Below are 27,480 nucleotides of genomic sequence, written 5' to 3'. Positions count from 1 at the left end.
TGGGCAAAAGGAAAGGGAGGTAAGAGATCTAACAAGGGCAGGGGTAAAACTGAAATCTAATACCACTGCATTCGTCACCACGCTGACCGCCTGTATATACGTCACACCTAGAGCAATCAGAAGAGGGACAGCTTTTAAGAGAAGTTTGTCTTGTACTGAAAGATATAAAACCAATATTTTCCATTACACTATTTGCAGCCAGCTCTTCCTATTTTGCCTCCATCTATTTGTCTTTAGATTTCAAGTTCTTCAGTGCAGGGATGTATCCTTATATGTGGCCTTAACACCAGGCAGGTATTGGGTGCTACTACCTTACTAAATAATTACAGCAAGTAACGAAAAACAGGGTTTTTTATATTATATTACCATACACAAATCAATGGGCACATGCAGATAGAGATCCGATTAATCACAAGTAAATAAGCTTAACAAGAAATTTCTCAATACATACACAAAGATGTGTTCTTGTATTTTAAAGTGATTCACAATTTGACATGTGCTCACTATGACTATTCATATTTTATTTGAAGTTGGGTGTTTGAGGGAGCTTTTCTACAGGGTATTTGCAAATTTCTTTTCAAGGAAATTCATGGGCAAAAAAGTCTCAGGGGTAGCCTTTTTTTTGTTAAAGTTACAGACTATGACTAATCCTGGACACCTTAGAGACTAACAAAAATGATATATGATGAGCTTGTGGGTAAAACCCACTTCATCAGATGAGCTGGCTGATGAAGTGGGCTTTACCCATGAAAGCTCATGATACTATATATTTTTAGTAGTCTCCAAGGGTACGTCTACACAGCAGGGCTAAAGTCAAATTAAGCTACACAACTTGAGCTATGTGAATTGCATAGCTTAAATTGAAATAGCTTAATTTGTCTTTTGGCGCTGTCTTCACAGCAGGAAGTCAAAGAAAGAATGCTCTTCTTTACACTTCCCTTACTCCTCGTGAAATGAGGATTACCAAGAGTCATAGTAAGAAACCCTCCAGCTCAACATTTTGATAAAAAAGGCCTATAATGTACTATGTTATTCCAGAATGTCAGTTATTCTGAAACAACGCTGCTGTGTAGACATACCCAAGATGCCACCAGACTACTTGATATTCATGGGCAAAGCATGCAAAAAGGGAGATAAGCACAAAGTCAAATGATTAGAAACTGAATACAGCTTCATGAAAAATTGTTGCCCTTGTTTACCCTGCTATACATGATTTTGATTGCAACACCTCTGCCATGCTGGTGACAACCAGATGCAATGCAATGTTCAAATCTCAAATAGCATGCAGGTCAATGAAGAGGAAGATGAGTTAAGTAGATAAAAACAAAGAACAAATGGGAGGACAGATTAGATTACTGCCTGTCAGCAGTCCTATGCGGTGATTGTCTGCCAGCTGTGGTAATACTAACCACAAACAGCTTAGAGTACCAAACCATCACATGCCTTGCCAAGATTGCGTCAGCTGTACAACTGGACATTTCCTGACATTTTCTCCTCATCTAACAGTTGCCTTGTATTTGTTGATACAGGAAAAAAGGGCTCTCCTTTAACCTTTACTCTTCCTGCTTAAGCATGCTCCCAAAAATGGGAAGGCACTGAAACAGGTTTCAGTCTTGTCACAGAACAAGAACTTCATTTTGGGGGCCAGCCACAATGTGACTTGATTGGTGTTGGGTGGGTATACATTCCAAGCCACTTTTTATATTCAGTCAAATTGGCTAAAAGAGCAACATGTGACTATTACTGGCCCACCTTATTGAAGTCAGGCTACTCTTTACAGAACCACACAGTCAGACACATCTTGTTTCCAGAAACAAATAAAAATGGAATAGTGCAAGTCATTCTCATGCCACATTATTTATAAAGACTATCCTCATGATAGTGTCGGTGGTAGCGATGGATAAACTGGATTGCTGATTTAGATGAGTCTCACTGTTTGAATGCCCATCCTGTTTCAATGCACCCATCTTCACATTTCACCAGTTCTCTAGTCCTTGCATTCCTGTCCCTAAACCAATCCGATCCCTCCTTATATCTTCTTGCCCATTCAACCCCCATTTCCTACATTCTTCTAGTTATCATACCCACAAAAGATACGCCCCCAGCATGCTACTCCACCACAAGCTTCAGTAGGCCCAGATCCCTTCCAACAGATTCTACTAGATATGGTACGCCTCTCTGAAAACCTCCAGAATAAAAAGTTAAAAAAAAACCACAAACAGAACCATTATTCTAATACCTGCAAGAGAGAAGGTTCAGATAAAATAAGAACTAGATTGAAGACAACTGCATTCAACTCTGCTTTTTCAGAACCAAAAATGGAAAGCAACTTTTGCAAAACCAGAACCATGACTTCCCCTCTCCATTTCTGTACTTAAATGAAAACCTTTTGGACTGTATTCTTGGCTTTCCACCATTAAAAAAAAAAAAAAAAAAAAAAAAAAAAAAAAAGGATTATAAAGGACATGGAAATTAAGAAAGGAATCCAACAGAGGCTGTGTTTAAAGACAGTGGCCTAAGGGTCTTGACATCTTGGTTCAAATCCTAGTATTTGAATATATCCGGTGAGATCTTAGGCACATTGCTTATCTCTTTGTGCCTCAGCGCCCCCATCTGAAAATGGGGAGAACAATACTTCCCTCCATAAGAACATAGTACAGCCATACGGGGTCAGACCAACGGTCTATGCAGCCCAGTATTCTATCTGACAGTGGCCAATACCAGATGTCCCAGAGGGAGGGGACATAAAGGTAATCCTCAAGTGATCCCTCCCCTGTTACCCACCTCCGGAGAAAGACTAGGGACAGCATTCCTATCCATCCTGGCTAATAGCCATTGATGGACCTAACATCCAAGAGTATAACTAGCTCATTTGCGCCCTGTTAAAAGTCTTTGCCTTCACCACATCTTCTGGCAAGGAGTTCCACAGGTTGACTGAGCTGAGTGAAGAAAAACTTCCTTTTGTTTGAACCTGCTGCCTATTAATTTCATTTGGTGACCCCTAGTTCTTATATTGTGGGACTATGTAAATAACTTTTCCTTATTCACTTTTTCCATACCGGCCATGATTTTATAGACCTCTATCATATCCCCCCTTAATCTCCCCTTTTCTAAGATTAAAAGTCTTTTTAATCTTTCTTCATATGGAACCTGTTCCAAACCCCTAATCATTTTGGTTGCCCTTTTCTGAACCATTTCCAATGCCAATATATCTTTGAGATGAGGCAACCACATCTGTACACAGTATTCAAGATGTGGGAGTACCATGGTTTTATATAGAGGCATTAAAATATTTTCCGTCTTATTCTCAATCCCTTTTAATTATTCCTAACAATCTACTTGCTTTTTTGACTGCTGCTGCACAGTGAGTGGATGTTTTCAGAGAACTATCCACAATGACTCCCAAGATCTCTCACTTGAGTAGTTGTAGCTAAATTAGCCCCCACTATATTGTACTTATAGTTGGGATTATATTTTTCAAATGTGCATTACTTTATATTTATCTACATTAAATTTTGTTTGCCATTTTGTTGCCCACAGGGTTAAGAGATCAGTAAGTATGGGAGGAGGTGAGGTAAATACATAAGGCAGACAAATAGGAAGAAAGGATTTTGAGTTAGGAAGATGGGGAGAAGGGAAATCCTAATCCAAAGAGATGTAAACATTGAAAAAAAAAAAAAGACTCATGTTTGGCAAGGAAGGGGAAGGAAGTAATGATCCACTGGATAGCCACCTTTAATTCCTTCCATTTACCTCAGACTGAGGTCCCTGAAAGCTACCTGACTGGTAGGAATGGGCAGATTGATTCTGGAACCATAGCCTGAACTAAATGGAAAAAAGGAAGAGTTCCAAACTCCTATGGTATCATATCTGCTTCAACTAAGCAGGATTTTACATAAATGTTTGTTTCATGGGGATAAATCTCTATATGAGGACCACATTTATTTCTGTGTCAGAGTTAGTTTTAGCAAGTTAGTGCCCCATCAGAACCAATAATTATATTTAAAAAAAAAAAAGCTGTCAGCAGATTTCTAAATACCAAACACAACCACTTCAACCCCAGTGCACTCATGGAAAATGTGCCTTTTTCTTGCTGTACTTAAAAAAAAGACAGCAAAGCTACGCAACAAAATCTCAAATAAATCTGTGAATTTATGACAATAGCAAGAAAGCACTGACTGAACAATAGGCATGTTATTTTTCTCTTTTCATCCTAAAGCACTTAGAGAGCTGAACACCATTCATTCTTGTTCCTCCTAGCCTGGTCATGTCCTGGCATTCAATGTTCCAACATCTAATGATGAGCAGCCTCTAGGTCAGACTGCTCTTGACTGGGTTTGCATCATTCTCTTTGACAATGTATTAATTTGTCTTCTCCGAAGTCCCCAACACCATTCAAGCCTTTTGAACTGCAGCAAATGCCACTCTAGTCCACCTGCCTTCCAAGCGAACAAGCTTAGATTGTTCACGTTTGAAGTCTGTTTTCTCCTTTTCCTACATTGATTTCAAATGGAAACAGACTGGGGTTGCATAGCACCTTTAGGTAAATCTGAGGCTTCCTTCTAGAGAGTTGTATCATGATACCACATTCTATATCATTAGTTGCAACCCTTTAGGAGTTTCCCCAAGATGGACTACCCCCCCCCCCTCCCCCCCAATCAACAAGTCAGGGAACATGCTTCTTCACTGTTCTATCCCTGAAAGGCCTACTGCTATTTTCAGTCTTACAGTAGCATGGGCTGAAGACACAAAATATTTATTCCAGTTTATGGCTCAACTTCCAGCAGAATAGTCATGCCAACTACTAACATACCAGAAAGATGAGCTTTTGTTGTGTTATTTAGATGTCTACAAGACACCTTTAGCATTTTTCCTCCATTCAGAGTCCAAGAAACTCAACCTTGTCTACCTCATTCAATGGATAGTTACTACACTGGCCAAAATTTCCTTCTCTTTCAAGATGCACTATACTACCTGAGCTACTCGGGGGAGAGAGGAATGAACAGTCAAAGAAGCCATTGAAAAGAAAGGAAGAGAGACTGGACATTACATAGAAAGTTGACACAAATAATGCAGTACAACAAAATGAAGGACGAATCATGTATTTCTCAATTTGGTCTTCAGATAAATACCAGAAAACCATTTATATTTTGCTTTAACATGTTAGAGCTTGAGTTGCTCCATATTGTCAAGTATTACAGTAGCTCCTAATCATTCCTAGAGCTTGTTGGAAAATCCAAAGTGCCCTAGTGGTAAACCTTTGATTTTTTTCTATGGACGTTTTCCATAGGAATTTGTTTCCGATAGAAATGTAGGGCTGGAAATTACCTCAAGAGGCTCTCATGCTGAGGCAGGATTTAGTATACCCAGTTTTGTGTGTGTGTTTTTTTTAAACACACAAGCATGCATGAAAAAAAAAAAGTGCCAGTATTCCAGGGGAAAGTTATTGAGCTCTGACTGGAGGTGCTGGTACTGCATCTGGAGGTGCCGGTACTGAGTACCGAGCAGTACCCTCACAAAAAAAGCACTGAGTATACCAAATCCAACCCTGACAGATGTTTGCCATCTGCATTTTTTGCTTTTTTCATTTGGAAACACCATTCAAAACTGGGGGGCGGGTGGGGGGGAACAGTTTCATTTCAACTTTAAGAGGTTTGTTGTTTTGGGGAGTTTTGTTTCTCCAAACTCTACAGTTTTATTTTGCTCACCTCCACACCAATTTTTCTCCCTTTCCTCTTTTCATCTGGGTAGTGTGCATTCATCAAGACCCAGAGTTTAGCATGGATGGCAAAAAGGGGGAAGGAGCAATTTGACAAAAAACCCACATTTTCCAGTAGAAAAGTTTTGTGCAGCTGGAGTCTGGAAGGCAAGAGCTGGGTAGCAAGTGACAACTAGGTTCCTAGCATGGAGCTGTAAGCTCTAGCTCAGCCCCCATATTACCCTTCTTCAGCTTTACCACCTGGTGAGGATACTCACTGTCAGAAGAGGACAGTGTGAACATTAGCCCCCACAGTAATTATTGCAGTGGCTGGAAGTCTACCGAACTTAGATCAATTTAGGACTATAGTGTAGAGAAATCAACAATTTAAAGAACACTCTAGTCTTTTCCAACCCCAAGAGACACTATACAGTATGGAATTTCCCAACTCAGGTTTTATTTAAAGATTCCCAACATTACAAAATATGGAAATAAAAATTAAGTTTAAAGTAACTTAACTTAGGGCCATCATCCTATGCACATATCTAACCTACACAAAGGGTTATCTACAGTGAGCATTTAATTATGGCAAGCTGGGGCATGAATCTACCCTACCAGGAACTGCCTGTGTGGTGATGCTTCATAGTCACATTTCATTAGTGCACTTTGGCATAGTCTCAGACTGATCAACCACCACTAATGAGCTGTTAATGAGCATGGGAGGGGAAGAAGAAAGGGGGAGCTGACAGACTTGCCAGACCTCTGAGCAAGGTGGGGGTGCAGGCTCCACACTCCCAGAAAGGGTGGGGCTGGCAGCCTCAGGACTGCCTGGAGCACACTACCCTCCCCGCCAACCCTTAATGTTAACCAGAGTGCACTATATAAAGTGCTCCAGGGGCAATTTAAAGGGCCAGGGGAAAGGAGTGAAAGAAAGGGAGACTGCATGAACTGGCTGTACTTGACTGGAGTCGTCAGGACCCAAACACAGCAGGCTCTACCTACAAACATCTACAAGTGGGATTGACTCTGCCCAGTTTATGATGAATCTGCACACACTGCCAAGTATTTCATCACCTTTGAAAGACTGTGCATCATCCATTCAGTTCCTGCAGATCAGAAGATGGCACTCTGGTTGCAAAACTTAAAGGGAGAGCCTTGAACATATTCAGTAAGAGGTATATTGCTAATGCTTCAAACGAATAGTAAATTTAAAGATTTTATTTGAAGACAGTTTCAGATTACACCCAAAATTTAGATCTCTTGAGAGTGGCTGGACTAAGTAATGTAGCTTATGTGAATCAAATGATAGATCTGTTAAATAAGTGGGGGTGGGGGGAGGAGGAATCCCAAGCTGTCAAGGCATGTGAGATTTAGCAGTTCAGGAATGTTCTTGGATCTAGTTAATGATGTGAAACAGTGTTGGGAGGCACAAAATGGTCCAATCAGTGGAAGTTCTTGCTGATCTATATGAGCAATCACAAATACTTGGAAAGGGAAAATCTCAAGCAGAGTGGTTTTAAATCTGGTGGGAGACAAGGTCTCCACTTTACCCTTAGGAAGCAGGAAGGCTGGGTGTTCACCCCCCATGTTTACTTCCTTCTACAGACAGAGCCCCAAAGAAGCTATCACTAATTCCACTGAACATTTGAGGAACATGTTTTATTTGTACCATAGCATCAAGGAGCTTGTGTGGACTGGTCCAGACTGTGGTTGATAGTGGGGTGGAAACTGTCAATCCCTATGGAATTCAAGAGTCTCCTGTCACGGGTCCATATTATGAAGATGTCATCACTTTGGGGTAAGTAGAGGAGAGGGAGGAGAGGACAGGAGCTAACATGAAGGGAAAAATCCCCAGGAGTGCAAGTGGCTGAAAATATGCTAATAGATCACTCCAGAGAAGAGATGAGGAATGCCTCAAAACAAGGAGTGTGCATTTCCATGGAAATCTATTCCTTCCCAAAGCCCTAAAGCAATACTTGAACTGGAACACTTTATGGAGTAAAAAGGAAAGCATGCAGCTGAACATAGTTTGGTACACCGAAGTTTTTAAAAGGGTGATAAATACTCAATAGTTTGAACAAAGGTCATTCTACGACAACTATACTTGGAAACACAACTGTGTCATTGATTTGCTGGTAACCTTATGCCTTTTCCTACAACACCTACGGATCAGCACAGAGGAACTCATACTAACCGCAACCCCTTGAAATTGTGTAACATACATGGGCTTGGGAGAAAGCTCTTGTACATGTGCTGGCCACCTCAACCAGCCTATGGATGGACAGTCCCCCCAGCAGCTGGGGGATACCATGGCATGGAAGGCAGCAGGAGTCAGTCCGTCTCCCCCCCCGGCCACAGAATGGAAGGCAGCAGAGGTCAGTGCCCCACACATACACACTCGGTGGCAACAGGAAACTGAATTTTCTGCTCCACCAGCCTCTCAGCCTTGTCATCCCTCTTCACCATAGTGGCAGGAAGCAGAGTGCCTCAGCTCTCAGGTTAGGTCAATACTGCAGCATTTTTGCAGAAAAAGCTACGCAAAATGCGCTCTGAATTTTGCATAGCTTTTCACACTTTTCTGGAAGAATAGTGATAGAAATGTAGCCATGTTAGTCTGGGGTAGCTGAAGCAAAATGCAGGACAATGTAGCACTTTATAGACTAACAAGATGGTTTATTAGATGATGAGCTTTTGTGGGCCAGACCCACTTCCTCAGATCAAATAGTGGAAGAAAATAGTCACAACCATATATACCAAAGGATACAATTAAAAAAAATTCATATTTGTTCATCTTTTCATATTTGTTCATTTTTTTAAATTGTATCCTTTGGTATATATGGTTGTGACTACTTTCTTCCACTATTTGATCTGAGGAAGTGGGTCTGGCCCACGAAAGCTCATCATCTAATAAACCATCTTGTTAGTCTTTAAAGTGCTACATTTTTCTGGAAGAGGCTTTCTGCCATTTGGCCCCATCTAGATGGTGGAAAATCCTCCTTTCAGCAGAGTCCTTATGCCTCATGAAACAAGGTATACAGAGCTCCATGAAAGAGAGCATTTGCTCTCCCCTGAAAAAAGGCAGAAGAGCAAACACCTTTCTTGGATGCAGCAGGGTTTTTGTGGAATGCCAGCAGTATCCCGCAAAAACCCTGTAGTCTAGACATAGCCCTGAGTGATACAGGGCTCATGGGAGCAGGCTGGGGCCGGGGTGCCCCCACTTCCTACCACCTTCATGAAGTGGAGTGACCAAGCTAGGAGACGGCCGAGCAGGCTGTTGGCCTGCTCCACTTCCCACAGCTCCCATTGCTACAGTGAGTGTGGCAGGGTCACAATCTCTGCTGTTACCTGTGCTAGGGCCCCACCCCCAGGTTTTGGCTTAAATTGTTTTTCCTCAGGAGAGGAGGCTTCAGGGAAGGGTGGGAGCAGGTCTAATGGCAGATGGGTTGCCCTGGGTCACCCTATGGACAGGCCCCAGCTGCTAGAGAAGTTATAGATAAGTGTTCTGTTTGGGGAACAACCTGTACCAATATTTTGAAATATTAACATTTCATTGTCAGAGAAGTACTCCATTTTTTTGGATGGTACGGCCCAGTGTGCAGTACCAGCACCTCCAGTCAGAGCTTACCTGGAAAGAACAGAGAGTACCGGCACCTCTGTAATGAAAAATGGCAGACAGTCGGCTGGTTCTTAAAGAGTACCAGTGTTTTTTTTAAAAAACAAAAAAAAGCACTGGTTATATATAAATAACACAGAGAAAGTGCCAGATGGCAGCACCCGAGAACACGTAGCATACTTTCCAGGTACTGTCAAGCGATTAAATTGTGAAGTTGTGCACTGCAAAATTGTTTCTACTGGCAACTGTTTATGAACAGTTCAAATCACCTTCCTGTTCATGAATTACAGATGCTAAAAAACAGCAAAATTCAGAAAATTTTAACCACTTAACTCCAGTGTTTGAATATGTAATTTTCATTAATTGACATGCAAATAATGTTAGAAAGCAGTTTCTAAAAGTTTCCTCAATATGTGGAAATCTACATTTGCATTTTTCCTCCATCTTTCTTCTGTTTCATAATGAATAGCTGCAAACAAAAGCTTATTCATGCAAGTTTTGACACATGGTGACTGGTTAAGCATACAAATTGGGATATAAAGCCAGCATATATCATAGGGTCTCTTTGCTTTGATATTTATGAATTAGAAAAAACATTGGAGGGTGTTTTCAATGCTTATAAAAGTGAGGGACTCAGAGCTGACTAAACCACTTGGTCTGGGAAGGCACAATGCTAACTGCTGTATGAAATGCAACCAACAATCATCATAGACTACTTCCTCTTGGGCTCAGCCATCGATCAATGGATCTCATCTTATGATGCCTTTGATGAACTAAACTAATCCTTGATTGGCAGAGCCAATTACAGATGTCACATAAAAAGCTGCCAACTGCAGCTGCCAACTTTCCCTGCAATGCCTGGATATGCTGACTTTCAAAGCAATTAATAGCCTGTACAATGGTTTATCACCAGGAAAATCTGTCCCGAACTAGAGTTTCCAGATCGTTGGGAGATATGCCGCATGACTTCATATTGGCCTTTAAGATGTCCTTATAGTGCTTATATTGACCACCGATAGAGCTCTTCCATGAGCAAGCTGGCCATAGAAGATCATCTTTGGTATCCATGTATCATCCATCCTCATAACAGGACCAATCCAATGAAACTGTTTGTTCATAAGCATTGCTTCCATGCCCATGACATCACACAGATTAAGAACCTCCATATTAGAAATTTTGCCCCATCAGTTCATATAGAATACTAAAACTAGAAGGGACCACAAAAGATCAAGTTCAGTCCCTTGCCCTCACAGCAGGGCCAAGCACCATCTAGCTCATTCCTGATAGATATTTATCCAATCTGCTTTTAAATACCTCCAGCGATGGAAGTTCCACAGCCTTCCTAGGCAATTTATTCTAATGTTTAATCACCCTGACAATTAGGAAGTTTTTCCCAACTGTCCAACCTAAACCTCCCTCGCTGCAATTTAAAACCATTGCTTCTTGTCCTATCAGATGCCAAGGAGAACAGCTTTTCTCCCTCCTCCTTTTCAGATGCTTGAAAACCACTATCATGTCCTCAGTCTTCTCTTGTCTAAACTAATCAAACCCAAATCTTTCAGTCTTCCCTCATAGCTCATGTTTTCTGGTTCTTTAATCATTTTTGTTGATCTTCTCTGGACCTTCTCCAATTTTTCCATATCTTTCTTGAAATGTGGTGCCCAGAACTGGATACAATACTCTTCCAACAACTCCCCCAGGGTACATCTACACTACAGCGTTAATCTGAGTTATTTGAATTAAGCTAATTCAAAATAACGTATCTATTTCAAAATAGCACATCCACATTGAGTGGACCCTGAACCGAAGTTAAGGCTGGCCGGAACCAGTGCTGGCAAGGCATCAGGTTAGGTCTTAGTGTGTGGGGCTGCTGCCTGAGGCTAACTGAAGCCTGTGCTTAAAATGACCCTACCCTCACCCCGGACAGACAGTTCTCAGAGTTCCCCACTTGCTTGTCTACCTCAATGAGGGACAGCAAAGTCCTGTCTTGGAGTGCCCTGAGTTTGCACGTGGCCTTTGGTGGCCAGGCTGGCAGCTATCCTGCCATATATGGCCGCATTCCTCCATCTAGTGTGGAGATCATGGACCTTGGGGGGCATCCCCCCCAAACCTGAGTAAGGTCCATGATCTCCACCCTGGACCAGGAAGGCACCCGCCTTCTCCAGCCCTTGTCAGGCTCCTGGGAGCTGGCAGATTGCTCTTGGGGAGCGGTGGAGGGCTGGCTGCCAGAGGCTTGCTGGCTCATGTTTTGGGGCCACTGGGGTAGGGGCCCTGGTGGCCACTGCTGACTCTGGGCTGGCAGGCTTGGAGCTGGCACAGGCACTGTGGCCAGGATCTACCCCTTTAATGGCTCCGGGGCTGGGGGAGAGGAGAGTAAGTTTTCCTGGTTGTGCCCAGAGTGGCCACCAGGGCTCCCTGGGAAGGGCTGGAGGCCCCCCATTTCAAATTAAATGTGTACACAGCACTTAATTCGAAATAGCTATTTTGAATTTGGCATTACTCCTCCTAGAATGAAGTTTTACCAAATTCGAATTAAGCACTCCACTATTTCGAATTAATTTCAAAATAGCCATTTGCATGTATAGACGCTATTAAAGTTAATTCAGAATAATGGCTGTTGTTTTCAATTAACTTCGCAGTGTAGACATACCCCCATTCTGGTCCTTAGACAATTGGCAGTCTGCTCAAGAGTGGCTAACAGCACATAGGAGATGTGTGATGAGACTATTGTTAGAATTCTAAATATAGTCATATTTGGTATCCAGTCAAATGGCACTGGAAGCACTGAACACAGATATTCAAATTCAAACTCTTCTCTTATTGAGAAAAATATTGTCAGTTTATTTAGGTTTTCATCCCTTCCTATGCTTTGTTTTCTTTGTAGGAGAAGGCAGAGGGGGAATAAGTATAATGCTTTCTAGGGATGGATGTTTCTTCCCACACTATTAGCAGTGTTTGGGTACCTAGCTTCCTAACTCTCCAGTTTGACATCTGCAAAGGACAAGTAATTTGCTAGCTTAACCTCTCATTTTTTAGTATCAGGAACAGTCTTCCTAGCCATATGGTACATTTAGGGACACTGGTCTGACAAGCAATCCTGTTTAAATCAGGTGGGTAATATCAGGAAGTTTCCCCCTGCCTGCATCTCAAGTCACTTCTGATTAGGAGTGTGAGGAGAACAGAGCCTGTTGAAACAAGTGACAAGAATAGGATAGTTTAAACAGTTTAGTTTGGCCATTTCAAAGGTCAAAGAGAGACCAGCACTTCCACAGAGATGTTTTCCTCCATGTATTCTTGGAGGCCTGAATAGGGAGTTCCAGCCCACAGAGAGGATGATCCCACAAGGGATGCCTGCAAGGACCAAAAGTCAGTTAGGCTAAGTCTACAATTCCAAGTTTTGTCAACAAAACTAAGAACATACACACTGCAATGCAACTGGAGAAAGTTTGCACACCCTTATCACAAGGCTTTTGAGATAAAGTCCCAGTATAGTCCAACAGTATAACTGGCTCTCCCCATGGAGCTATCTGCAGTGCTGTTGCTCTCAGCCAGCCTCATTCTGCACATCTACAGGGGCTGAGAAACACTGATCTGACTCTGGACATGCAGCTCCTTTTATAGGGCATCCTGGCCTCAATTGGCTCCTCCTTCTACAGCCACTCTAGCCTCTTTGGAGGACTTCTCTATTGTCCTTTTTCTAGGGTGATGTGTGGCAAGGCCCCCAAGAGGGGACTTCAAGGCCTGGTCCACCGCATCACAGGGATACATACCCAGAGTGCATTTCTCACACTGTTGATGATGGTGCCCACAGGGCAGATATTGTAGTAAGTTGAGGGTTCATAATATGGAGTCAACAGGCCTGAATAAAGGCTGTAACATGAAAACAGCAACAGATCTGCAATCTAGGGAGCAAGACTTTGGATCAGTAACACAGGCGCCAAGAAAGAGGCCCTCTTGATAATTGTGTAAGTTAGGTGGAGCATGGAAGGACATAGGGAGGCACCAAGTACAGACTGAGCCAAAGGGGAGTAGTGGAACATCTTAAGAAATGTCTTGGTATAAAAACTCCCCAAAAACTAATGTACATACCATCCTAGGTTCCTAACCAGATCAAAATTGACAGGATGAAGGATAGAAGGTAAGCTCCCTTCCATAAGGTGAGGGATGATAACTAGGCAGAGGGTGGCAACCTGGTACATAAAGAAATGATGTACCGTATATACTCGAGTATAAGCCGAGTTTTTCAGCACAGTTTTTATGCTGAAAAATGCCCCCCTCAGCTTATACTTGAGTCAGCCTCCTGCTCGCGGGCGGGCTCAGCGCGTCTCTGCCACCGGCCAGGTCTAGATGCGTGAGCCCGGAGCTCCGGCCCCCCAGCCCCTGCCCTCCTGGCCCTTCCGGCCCCTGCCCTCCTGACCCTCTCAGCCCCCGTCCCCTCGCTCCCCGGCTGCCCCTTCACCTACCGCTTCCCCGCTCAGACCCTTCCGACTTCCCGTAAAGAGTCCGGCCGCGGAGGCGCTCCCGGCCGCGGAACGGAGCGGAGCCGGGCCCCCGAGCACTCCTGGGCGGGCTGCCAGGGCCGCGGGGCAGGGCGCTGTCAGGCAGCGGGCAGGGCTGGGCGGGCAGGTACGCAGCGCCCCTCCCCTCCCCTCCCCCTGCCGGATCCCTCCGCGCCCCGCTGCCCGCGCGCTCCCCCTCCCTCCCCTACCCAGCCCGGCTCGGCTCACACTGTTTGGGCGCAACCGGCCGAGGCGGCGGCTCCTGCGCAGCGAGCGAGTGCAGCAGGCCCCGGCCCCTTCGCCATGTCCCTCAAGCAGCAGCAGCAGCAGACGGCCCAGGGCGCCGGGAACAACCGCAAACCCCCCGGCGGCAGCGGCGGCCCCGGCCTCCCGGCTACAGGGAGGCCCCATGCCAGGTGCCGGGCCCAGGGAGCGGCGGTAACCGGCCCGCGGCGCCGCCAGGCGGCGGGAGCTCTGCTGCGCCCAGGGCCAGCGCCACTGCCCAGGAGGCTCCGGTGGGTCCCGAACCGAGGGCGGGTGGGCAGGGAGCCTGGATCCGCCCCCGCCCCCACCCCCGCACGGAGCCTCCCCCCCCCCCCCGCTGGCTCATTGGCCCATCGACGCCTGGCCCGGGTCTCGCACAGCCCCCCCCCCGCTGGCTCATTGGCCCATCAATGCCTGGCTCTGGTCTCTAACAGCCCCCCCCCCCGCTGGCTCGTTTAGAGGGGGCTCGTTGGCAGGAAAGGGGGCCGGAACGTGGGGGCTGCGGGGGCTGAGCTGCGGCTGTGCCTGCAGAACCATAGTGTTTTTGTTGACCCCCTTTTCCCCTTACAGAGCTAGGTTATTGTTTTTCTTTGAAATAAATATTCATGTAATTTTATTGGTATCTATCTTCATTTTTTACATTTACCAGTAGCTGCCTCATTTCCTACCCTAGGCTTATACTCGAGTCAATACTTTTTCCCAGTTCTTTGTGGTAAAATTAGGTGCCTCGGCTTATATTCGGGTCGACTTATGCTCGAGTATATACGGTAAGTTGTTTGTACAAGTGCACCACAAATGGTGGACAGACTGACCAGGGGAAGGGGAAGTGCAGTAGGCATCTGAAAGGGCAGGTGTCATTGCCAACACTTACAGAGTGCACAGTGGCTTACTAACTGCTGTTAATATCTGTTATTTGGCAATAGGCCTGCTATGTGTTGGTACAGCATCAACGCGTGCCAAATGCACAGTGGTTTAGTGTTGAGAATTTTGACTAACAACTGTTAGTGCGTCACATTTGACAATAAGCCTGCATGATGATTTTACCCTTGCCTGCATCTGTCGTTTCCTGGCTCTCAGATCTCCTGTGTTGACTCAAGTGCATGTGGTCTAACACTCTAGATCAGGGTATTCCAACCTGGGGTATGTGTACCCCAGGGAGTATGAGAAGCTTGTCAAGAGGGTACAGGGAAGAGTTGATAAATAACTAGATTATCCTAATTGAAGTATTCCAATGGTAGCCTTAGTGAAAAAAGTTGTGGATTCTAGAATTTATTTCCTTTCCAAGGTGGTACAGGAAGGCTTACTAAAGCCAAGGAGGTACGGGGACTGAAAAAGGTTTATCATTGCCAATGGAGTAGAGGTCCTGTCAGGAGCTCACTGGGACAACCCCCGAGAACCCTGACCAGAAACTGAACACTGACAGCATGGACCACTGAAGTACAACAGACATGATCGATCAGAGAGAACAAGTGTGAATACCCTCTGGTGATTTGTTTTGTCAACTTTTGGGTGTCACAAGTTTTATTGACAAAATATGTTAGCGTAGATGTAACTATGGCACAGAACAGCCAACTTGCAGCAGTCAGGCAGAACTCAGTCTGCTGCTGTCAATAGCAGAGGTTGATCAGAAAAAAATTGCTGCTCAATAATCCCTGATTATTATTAGTGAGAAAAATCAGACTACTAGGCACATCATGCCAACAGGTTTATTCATATTCAAAAACAACTCAAATATGCATTATACAAAATGTGGCATGTAACCTGTCATTGGAGAACTTGTGATCCCCCAAATGCATACATTCTCTTGGATGTATTAGGCTTCGATGCATATATCACTCCTGGAGTTGAAGTTAGAAATATGAAGTATAAACTTGTTTCTATAGCTAAGTGTGCTAATAACCATTAGTAGTACTCAAGGAACTTAGTGGCCCTGTATACAGGACAATGATCTGAAGATAGTCATCTTTTCCTGTTAGTCTGGTCAAGGGTTAGTCCTACAAAGTTAGGTATCCATGCCACTGGATGCTGGAATCCATCTTGCATTTTGTACAATTCCCCATGCCTCTATGGAAAAGACGACTTCCCACCCAAGAGAAATTCTATGCAAGGGAAGGGGAAGTAAACAATGATTATCTTCACTGACTTTTCAGACTTCCTTCCTACCCTAAACACCTAGAAACAAAAGAAATGTAAGAAGAGGGGTGAAAGAATTTCTGGACCAATGTCATATAGGACATCGGTAGTCTGCAAAGGATTTTACCAGAAATAAGAACTAGGGTGAGAAATGATTATTTGGAACAAGCTCTTTTGGATGTATTAGACTTGTTGGCATGTTGTTTTGCTTAGTAACTTAGTCTAATCACTTGCAAGCACTTAAATCCTACTTTTTACATTTAATTAAATCATTTTTGTTTATCATTAAACCCAGTGTAATGAATGGTTACCTGAGGAGAACAGCTGTGCACCTCTTTTTGTTGATAAAGGGAGCAAACAACTTATGAACTTGCTGTGCGTGTAATAAAACAAAACACTACTTTCTGCAGAATAAGATGGATTTATCATCTGAAGTGTGGGTCCCATTGGAGCTATGCACCTAGGTGCTATACGAAATGCCTATGACAGAGTCTTCCCTGGTGGAGATGCTCTCAGTCTGTTGCTTTTCTGTAGTCTGTGATCCCAACTCCATGCCTTTGATGGGGAGAGCGGGTAGGCAGGCTCAGTGGTGTGATCAGACCATCAGGTGATTGTCTCAAGGGGAACTCAGACCAAACCCATCACATGTGGTATTAAGCATTTACAGGAGGGCTGTCACGTGATTAAAAATTAATCATGATTAATTGCATGATTAAAAATGTAATAGCAATTAATTGCGTGCGTTACTCATTTAAAATGCTGGGGCAGCACTGCAGACACACAGGATAATCTGGAGTCCTCAGCTGACCCCAGGCTGAATGCAGCTGCCCCTTTGAAACACAGCAGCAGCTTTTCAAAGGGGCCACACCACAGGAGCCGGGGAATCAGCTGGAGTCCCCAGCTGACCCTAGCTCCATGAAGAGCACTGTGATAGCTCTTCAAAGGGGCATCACAAGCAGAGCCAGAGATCAGATGGGCACTCCAGCTGTTCCTCGGCTTCACTTGCACTGCTGCTTAGAAGTGACAGAACAGCACTTCCAAGGGGCAGTGCAGCATTAACGCCTACAATTAATGCATTAATCTTGTCCTGTGTTAATCGCAGGTGTGTGTTAAGGCAGGTCAACTGAGAGCCCCAATTTACAGTTTAATTAGAAAACATAATATTTGTATGCTGTTCAGCAAAAGTAATATTTGGTTTCTCCTCCATACTCTGTAGTACTTTTGCAGTGTACTGCCATTTCAAGTTGTCCACATTCATTCAACCATACCTTTTCTCCCATTTTCATTTTGTAGATCCATAAAAAAATATATTGAGTATCAGAATGATTTACAGAAACTTGTTGGGTAGAAGATAATCCTTTTTGTGGTGTAACAAATGGTAGTTTACAATTCCCACTTCCCCATAAGTAGTTTTTCACTTTGACTTTTCTGTTGGAAAAACTCTTCTTGAAAGTAGAGATGAGAGAAAAGCCAGACCCATATACCCATTCTTCCCCTACAATCCCACCATTTAAAGATTCAGATAAAATAGAACATGTCAAACACCCAGCTGTTGGTTCTCAAAAAAAACATAACCACCTTTGTTTTACCAGTCTGTGCTTTCAAAACCTTTTGAATGAATTGAGTCAGAAATAGTGGTTAAGTTAGTAAAGGGCAAATTTCCTGAAACATTTGCCAGCCATAACTTGAGGGGTCTTCTATCTTCCTGCAGTTCACAATACTATACAATACAGCCTAAACTCAATTAGGATGGTTAATGGCATTTTTCTTGCTATAAACACTTTACACTTGTGAAAACATCTGTAACTAAAACAAGATTACATGTGAGCATAACAGAAATTAAATTTCAAGTGCTCAGAGTTGCATTTTTAAAAGTTTGAATTCCTATACACAAGGAGATTTGCTGACTGAAAATGGTTTCCCATCTAACAGCTGTTTAATGACCTTTGTGCAATCAGTTTCAGTCCATTCCTACAAGACAGCTATTCATATCCTGTCCATTACAACCAACCTAAGTACAGGCTCTATAAACGGCACAACATATACTGGGGTAGCAAAGTGCATCCTTCTCCTCCCAGTTAGAATCTGTTGAATATAGCGCATCACACCCCTATACTTGCTGGCTGGGATATAAAGGTTTTGCCTCTTAGCTATCTTCTTATCAGGTGTTTTCTTAGACCTCTACCCCATAAATGGAATCTTGCGGGCAGCCACCGGAATGATTGGGACATTTGCAGTGTTGCTTACCTTGAAATACAAGTCATCTACATGTTTTGTAGTTCATTACCAGAGACTAACCAGCACAACAGAACCAGTGTACTAGAACTTCTATAGTGCAAGACCTGCTTCCAATGTGAGCACTAACCAATATGTTTCCCTATGAAGGTCAGAATGAAGTTTACACATCAAAGTGGAGCATTTGCAAAGATGAATGATAGTTTCCACTTGTTAAAAACCTGCCACTCAGAACAAAAAGTGCAAAATATATTAAGTAGATAGCCAATATTTCAGTTTCAATTAATCTAGTGAACAACCAGTTTTCCCAAAAGCTTTGCTAATAGTAAGAATTTTTCCATTCATGATTACATTGTTAATAGTCATAAGTTGGTGGATAACATCAGTTTGATTCTTGAAAATATAAGGAAAAGAAAGATAGGGAAGATCTAAAGAATTGCACCCAATTTAGACAGTGGTCTGCCTGCTGGTCCTCTTATCAATGCCCCCTTTTTCTTAACTCTTTACCTTTCAATTCTGCACAGACATTCTAGCCATTGCATGGTTATTTTGCCAGTGTCACACAGCAGATGTTCCAGGAGCATACTCTTTTCCTCTGACACTTTTTTCCTGTTTTATTCACTCAGAGCATATGGTACCACCACTATCTTTGATAGATAGGGACCAATTTTATACTCATATTAGTTTTCTTCTCAGCTACTCAGCAGTGATGCATCTTCCTCCTGGACTGCTTCTTCAGAACTAGCACTCTCTTATCTTCAATTATCATTTCCACTTCCTGGGGAATTAGAAAATCCTGCAAATGTCTACATATAAACTTATGACAGACACGGACTAAACTGGATAACAAAAGACTTTTAAACTTCGAGAGAAATCACTTTACTTGATATTTACAAATTTGTGTGATGATTGTGCTAGTATGTAGCCTCCCAGGAATTTTTGGGAAAACACTGCACGAGATCCCACGGTAGGTAGAACAGGACAGGGTGAAGTGCAACTATCTGATATTGCTCGTAGCAAGACAATTTTTAGTGAATTTACTGAGCTAAAGCTTCTTTCACATGCAGAAGCAGGCACAGCCAGGGTCAACAGTATCTCTAAAAGAACATTTTGAATTCCTGGATGGTTCTCAGTAGCTGTAAGAGGCAAGATTTTCTGCTAAGACATCGCTACAGTCCATTCATTCACCTCTATTCCCATTGCTAAAACCACAACATGTGTTTTGGATCATATCAATTAATGCAATTTCTCTCTCCATTTTACCTCCCAATCTTCAGACAAGCCAGTTCAAAGACATTGAAGTCACCTACCTCTGATCACATTCATCTCCTTCTTAAAGGCATTCACTAATTGCCTCTTCTAATCCCCATCTCTTCACTCTTAAGACCCTGCAGATAGAGACTTACACTGGGCATCTCTTTGTCCACCTTTACACCCCTTGACTTAAGGCAAGTAATTTTTTTTTTGTTGAAACCTTTTCCAATTTAAATGGCTTTTTGACCAAACAAAAATGTGTTTTGAAAAGTTTTAATGTGGGCCAAAATTTGCCCCTAAACTGGCTTGCAGTTCAGATTGAAAATCAAAATGCTTTCTAGAAAGAAAAACAAAAATCCTGAAAGCGTGTTGCATAAAGTGATATCCTACAAAATGTTAGTTCAATGGAAAGCTCTCTAAGAGTATTAAGATTTTTCCTATGAAAATGGACTTTGACCAGCTTTACTATCTCCTGTCTTATTCTCAATTCCATTCTGCCTACCAGACAGGCCCTCAGGTCTGAAACACCTCTTATACAAATTCCACCTTCTTCAAAATATGTGTTTTCTACAATGCCTATAAAATATTAGCCCTCCACTTCTGGAATCCAAAACTCACTTAGAATAACACCAACTAACCAAGATACAACCTTTATCAAGCTACCAGATGATTATATTGCAGATACAAATTTTTATCCTCCTGCAGTAGCTCCTAGAGACCTCAATCAATTTGGAACTCCATCATTATGGTTGGCGCCATACAAGCATATAGTAAATGATCATTCCAACTTCAGTAAGCTCACTATTTAGATGGGTGGGTGAGGAACAAGCAGGACCTGGGGAATGACCACAGGGTAGCAAAGATCAGAGGTTTCAGCAGGTATTACCTTTAGCAGTAGTCAGTGATCCCACAGTGCCACTAGCACACCCATTATCAGATAGTTTTAGCAATGCCTAATAAGCACAGGTGAGTTTTAAGGAAGCAATGGAATCCCACAGATTCTGGGTGGAATTTTCCCCATGCACAAAGGGTGACATGGAAGAAGATTCAAGACAACAGGCAACTTCAAAAGGTAGTGAGCTGGTGAGAAGTTTCCTGACAGAACATTTTCCCCCACAAACTGACATTAATTTATTTGGTATATCAGGCATGTTCCAGATGGAACTCCAACTTCGCACTAGCTTCCCCTCCTGGCTCCAACAGCCTGCTTGGCAGGCTGAATGGAAACTCCAAGCCTAGAAACAATTTGGCAAGCCAGGCTCTCAAGGTCTCTAGCTTCAACTTGTAATATGTTTAAAGTGTCCATTTACCTAAGAATTATCTTATGGGGAGAAAAGCATTGTTACATATTTTACTAACATGGTTAAGAGAGTCCCTTAGCACACGTGGCTTTTAATGGCATGTGAAGTAGCAGAGAAAGAATGAGCCTATGTAAAGTTATTTTATTACCATGTCACCTCTGAGAATCTCTGAATCCTGGCTAGCTCATGTGTGAAACAAGTCAGTTTGATTATCTGTTCCTAGTTACCATTTGTACTATTTTAAAAGCAATTGTTTAACAATAAGAAATAAAGTGAACATCACTACCAGTGCCCATCTGTCTCCTAGTCGGTATCACGATCTTCTGCCTCTGTTCAGAGAGCATCTGAGAATCCACACAAAGTTTAGTATTACACAGTGGCCCTTAAATATGGAGTGCAGTCATTGTGGAATGGTTATATGGAATGGAATAAGACAAAGCCTTATTACCGGGGTTAATTGACACTTGAATTCAGGTTTCTAGATACAAGAGGGTAGTGCAGAAAGCACTAGTGAGGCCTACCACCTCCCTCAAATGACTTGAAGTTGAATTTTATGTCTGGAGTAAGATTGTACACAAGAATTAACACCTTTTTTCTGAAATGATCATTTAAACTAATCAATATCCTACACATATTCATTGCATTTTACCAATATTAATAAATAAATACCTGCAACTACTATGTAACATATTGATGTATAGAATTATACATTAGGAAAACTGCATCCATGAAAGTAGACACCCCTCTGACGGGAATACCGCTAGGGAATGTCTACACTAGATAAGGTTGAATTAACATAGCTGAAGTTGTGAATCTTAATTGCATAGCTGAAATCAAAGTACCTTAACACCTTCTGGCATTGTTTTCTCTCCAACTTTCTGCAGTGTGGACAATCTTCCTTTGACTTTCCTAACTCCTCCTGGAAGCAAGACTACTGGCATCAACCAGCCTGCCCCTCTGTTTGAATTAGTGTGTCCCCACTAGACAGGGGAATTCAAACCCAGAAAGATTGCAAGTGGCAGCTTTGATCTTCTCTGTAATGTAGACATACCCCTATAGAGCAATGCACCAAAATAGTACAAATCAGAGGTGAAACTTGAGTAGCAGAATTCAATTAACATCAAACTTAACTTCCTACTCATATGTAAGATGGCATTGTACCTTAATGATCATAAGCTCACAAATTTCAAGTAACCCCACACTCACACTCCTTGGATCCTCACTGGATTTATATATTATCAAAGCAAATATATGATCTTTACCTCGACCACCATCCTCTTTTCCCCTGTCCCAAAGCAGTTATTGTCCATCAAGTTATAGCTCAGCTTAATTGCAAGACAAAGGTGACATCTCACTTTTCTGTGAAATACTGTGCATTTTTAATACTATATAATCACTAGTTAGCAACCAGGAGTTCAGCTATATTGGTCAACCAAGAGACTACCTGCAGTAGTACGATAGCGCCTTAACCATGCACTGATATTGACTCAATATGGCTCAAAAGAGAAGCGTATCTGCTGGCTCACCAACACCACTTCCTGAAGCACCACGGGGTTCGCTACAAGGGGTCTTCATGCACACAGTAGACTAGTCTAACCCAAAAACCCAGCAAAATCTGAGCAAGAGCAGGTAGGACTGAAGGGTATGTACTACATACCAGAAGTTACCTGAAAAATTATTTCATTGAATTATGCTAATAAATATAAGAGAAGAAAAACAGTAGAGTAGAGCAGATCTGCCCAAGTTTGAAATATAAATATACCAGCAAAGATTACTACATTTCTTTCACAGAATCTGAGACAATGAGGGTGGAAAAACTCAAAGGCAAGGAGATTGTTGCGCTTCTGAAGACCATTGAAAATTGAGGCATCCTTTTAAACAATCAGAGAAAGCTGCTGACTTCAGTGTATCACTGTGATAAGCTGGTAAGGAAAATATTTCACTGCTGAAATTGTCAGCCCTAAATTACTTTTAAGGGGGCAAATAATTTCACAGCAGAATCAATTCCTGAGGTAGACATAGCAACATAAAGCCATTTCTGAACTTATTCTTCTTTGAAGTGCTTCAGAAATCTCTCCCATTCCTCTAAACTGAGACAGTAGCACATACAGATTTTGAAAAGACAAACTCCCCAGCAATCCCAGACAATGAGGTCTCAATATCTTAAATGATTAAAAGAATTACCGTAATATAGCTTTTAGTTCTGTTTTAACTCCACTGCCAGAGTTTTATTGGCTTCACTGCCCCATTCATAGAAGGGGAGTCTATTAGTCACTTTTTCCGTGACTTATCATCCAATAAGTAAGAAATGATATTTGCCATGTACAAAAGTTTCAACTCAGTTCTATTGTGGCTTTGATCTGGAAGAGACCTTTTATAATTGCTTTTTGATATTACAACTTTTTATATATTGAACCAGGTTCTATTAAGCAACTTCTAATGTGCCATGAGTCCCACAAATTCTTTAGATAAATTGCCCAGCTATCTACCTAGGGAAAAAAGTACAGGGCACCAGCATGAACTAGAACCACCACTACTAAGCCTCATAAGCCTCATATGGAGAGACTCTCTCAATTTTTACGGTATGAAATTTGCTTAGACATAAGATTATGTTCAGTTTAGTCAATTTTTTTCCACTGAGACAGATGTTATGGGCCTTTCTAAGCATGAATATATTGAAATGTGTTCATTAAAGCTAAGAAATACATAGCTGAATTGAACTAGTGTTCTTTGTATACAGCCGTTCCAATGTACAGCAAATGAATGCTGTCATAGATCAAATATACTTGAAAAACATTAAGCAGTAGGTCATCAGTAGCCCAGGAGTTTTCGGCCTTGTAGCTCTACATGCTTGTCTGACTACTTGTTTGAATTCTCTAAAATATAAGCCTTGAAAATTAAAAAGCTCTTAACTGAGATTTGTATTTTACAAGTCTACAAAACAGTTCAAAAGAATTGTTTAGATGCGTCTTGCGAACGCCAACAGAAAAGTCACAATACTCAAGAGAAATATGAAGACAAAATACAAAAGGTAACAATTTTAGACCAAAGTTGAAATATCACTACAAAAGTGAAATCTTGAAAAGTAAGCAAACATGACCATCAAAATGGTGAAGCCAAATATGAAAGTGCAGTACAACGAAACTGGAGTCAGAACCAAGTTCCTCTTTAAAACGCAAACAACCAAACAAAGATGATCTCTTCAAACATTTTAAAAATAAGCCTGAAACTTAATGACTGCTGTCTGGCTAATGTGAAAATGGAAGGCATAAGCTTAAGAGCCACTTGAGAAGACTTTTGAAAAAAATGCAGTTGGTTTTACAGAAGGCAGAGAGAGAGAGGGAAAAGGAAGAAAACTTTAGATCATCATATTTATACTAACTACACACTCCTTTTTGTATTACCATGAGTTGCTAAGGAAATAAAAAGGACTTCATAGAAATTTTATATCTTAGAAACAAGCTGCAAAACAAAAAGGCCCAAAAATGAAGAAAAAAAGAGAAGCTAAGTTGAGTAATGGTAAAATGAGCTCACAAAAAAGTCAGCTACTAATTTGCAAAAAGTCTATAATTGTCATTTAAAATTATCAAAAACACTAGAAAAATGAAAGCTTTATAGTAGCCATTACAAAATACAGATTCCAAAGAGTATAGGACAGACCCTCGGAGGGCCTAAATTGTCAGCTGAAGTAAATGGAGCTATGAAAACTTTCTCCAGCTGAAATCTGCCCCTAACATTATAAGGCCATGTCTATCAAAAGGCCTTTGATATCATCTACAACTATCAGCATATGTAATGAATTCTGAAGCTGTACTTAGTTCTTCAAAGCTTATTTGGCTTCAGAGTTCAAATAAATTGTCTGAAATTGTGCTTATTTGTAGGTGAGTTGCTACTTCACCTTTAATTGGAATCAAAAGTAAAGCAGGGAGATTTGTAGAGCTGTTGAATGATTAAATTCCTTTATCACTAATAGTACAGCATTATAAACAACTCTTAAGAATTGTTCCTAAGTAACACTCACCTACAGAAATCTTCTCCCCAGGAGAGCTGCCCAGATCTTATTACTACAACAGCATTCTTATAACTTTGACACTCTAAAAATAGAGCAGCTGCCCACTCTGTTCTTATATAGGGATTGCTAAGGGAAGGGCGGCACAGCAAAAGGCCCACCTGTGTTATTAAATACTCCACCTGTGTTCACCACTAATAAAGCAAAAGTAACAAGGAGAGTAGAAAAAGGTATTAAAGTTAGGTAGCATACTCATTTTATAATAATAGTGAAGATAACATAGCCAGAAAATGGAAACAATCATTAGATATTGTATATTTTGTTCCAGAGACCTGTACTATCATATTAATTATAAAAGTTATCTGGGTTAGGTTTTTACTATTGCCAAAGTGGTTTGTTTTCATTTCTGTACCCCTGTTGTTTGTCAGCATTAAATCTCCCTTCAGAATATAAGAAAGTAAGAAAATGATCCCATTTCTGTTTGCACCATAAATGTAAGAAGAGAAAGATGTAGGAGGCAAAAGTCTATAAACACCTTTTAGATGGAATTATAACTGAGCAAGATCTATCCCTTACAAACATCCAACAAATTCTCTGTCCAGTCACCTTCTAAAAAGGGATATCACATGCAAATGTAGAATATAGAATTGCTTGTAGGTTTTATGAGCTAATTCCTAGATTAATATCACTTACTATAAAAAAATGAAGAGTCAGGTTTAAATATCCACACACAGAAAAAGCAAAATAGGCTGAGGGTCAGCAGTCCCAAAACACACATTTTCTTATGTAAGTACAAAGGAGCTGAAGCAGACAGAAAAACTAATTAATTTAGTGAAAGCATAAATGGCATTAACTGCTACTTGATTTCTCTCTAACAGACCTATTCCTGAAAGTAACTGTCTACTACCAATGACACAGAATATTAACACACACATGGCAAAAGCTTCCTCTTCTCTTAGGCTGCATGTCCTGGTGGCACTCAGTTATAGAACTGGCTGGAGATTTTCCAGTGAAACACTTTCCCATCAAAGAATGCCAGTTCATCAAAATCAAAACTTTTCAGGGAGGTGGTTTAATTTTGACAAAGGTCTGACAGAAACCTGACTCCCTTTCTCCCTCTTGGCTGTATGGCAATCAAGGCCCTGGGCTCCCTGATCTAGCAACCTGCCAGGTGAACTGATAGAGAACCTAGAACCAAACTGCTAAGCACAAAGGTTCCTTGATTCCTACAGAGCTCACCAGGGCTGTGTCCAGACTCAGGAGTTTTTTCGAAAAAAGTAGCCTTTTTTCGAAAAAACTTCCCCTGCGTCCAGACTCAAGCCGCGTTCTTTCGAAATTAATTCGAAAGAACACGGCTTTTCTTTCGATGGCGGTAAACCTCAATTTACGAGGAAGAACGCCTTCTTTCAAAAGTTCCTCTTTCGAAAGAAGGCGTTCTTCAATGTAAATAGGGCTTCTTCGAAAGAGAGCATCCAGACTCACTGGATGCTTTCTTTCGAAAAAGCAAGCTCTTTTTCGAAATTTCTCCGTGCAGTCTAGACGCTCTATTTCGAAAGAGGCTCTTTCGAAAGATGCTTTCGAAAGAGCCTCTTTCGAAAGAGGCTTGCAGTCTAGACATAGCCCAGGAGGGATGTTGCCCGAGGAGCCCATCAGCAGTACAGATTTCTGGGGTTTCCAGGGTCCATGTCTCCACAGCCTGTCAAATGGAGTGCCCCACAGCTGGTGGGTGATTCCAGGGTTTCCATGGTCCATAACTCTGGAGTGAGCAGCCAGCTGGACTGCTTCCAAATTAGGTACCTCAGATTTGTAAGGCTATGTGGGCTGCCCTTGAATTGGGAAAGCCAGGACTTTGACAGTCCATGGCTCTGGGAAAATCAGCCAGGTAGAGTGCACTGAAGCTTCATGGCTTTCCCTTTCTGGGAAATTTCTAATGTTTTGGTTTCTGTCCCCCAACAGAAAACCCCCAAATTTCAAAAACCTCCACAAAATAACATTACCGTTCTCTACACAGTTACTACATAGTCTCTGGAAGTCAAGTGCACATGGACAGTACAGGAATATTCTCTAAACTATGGTACTAATGAGAACAGTCTTCTCAAACAAGATCCTTCTAGCTCAGCAATTCTCAGACAACTTCCATGTAGCATTTGGTGGTGATCTGCATATATGTTGCTGTCTTCTCCTCCTTGGTTCTAAAGGATGTAGCCAAAGGTAAGAGGAAGGTACTTCAATGCTCCTTACCTCATTTGAATCCTCTGCAAGTCTCACAGTTCAATGTAGATCCATAAATTATGGGGTAGAAGCTTCACATTATTTCATGAGGGGAGAGCAAAAGGCAACCTATCACCCCACAACAGAAAAATGGCCAAAAAATGCCACAAACTAAAATAATGGAGTTTTGTCTTTCCTGTGCAACTTATTCCTGCATAGGAGAGAATGGGGCTGTGATATAGGACATTAGGAGGTATATTGAA

At 42.0% G+C, this 27,480-nt stretch overlaps 1 long non-coding RNA gene across 1 annotated transcript in view; it reads right to left on the bottom strand.

Annotated features, from left to right (window-relative positions):
- LOC142829868 (uncharacterized) overlaps positions 1-25,113 on the bottom strand; it is a 70,669-nt gene extending 45,556 nt beyond the window's left edge. The window contains exon 1 of the long non-coding RNA XR_012904746.2: positions 25,019-25,113. This is a non-coding gene — a long non-coding RNA (uncharacterized LOC142829868). The remainder of the gene's footprint in view (positions 1-25,018) is intronic.
- Between the last annotated feature and the right edge of the window lie 2,367 nt (positions 25,114-27,480).

This window comes from Pelodiscus sinensis, chromosome 6 (genome assembly GCF_052426305.1).
Source record: "Pelodiscus sinensis isolate ZL-2025 chromosome 6, ASM5242630v1, whole genome shotgun sequence".
Lineage (NCBI taxonomy): Eukaryota > Metazoa > Chordata > Testudines > Trionychidae > Pelodiscus > Pelodiscus sinensis.
This window is presented reverse-complemented; position numbering and strand designations above follow the sequence as displayed.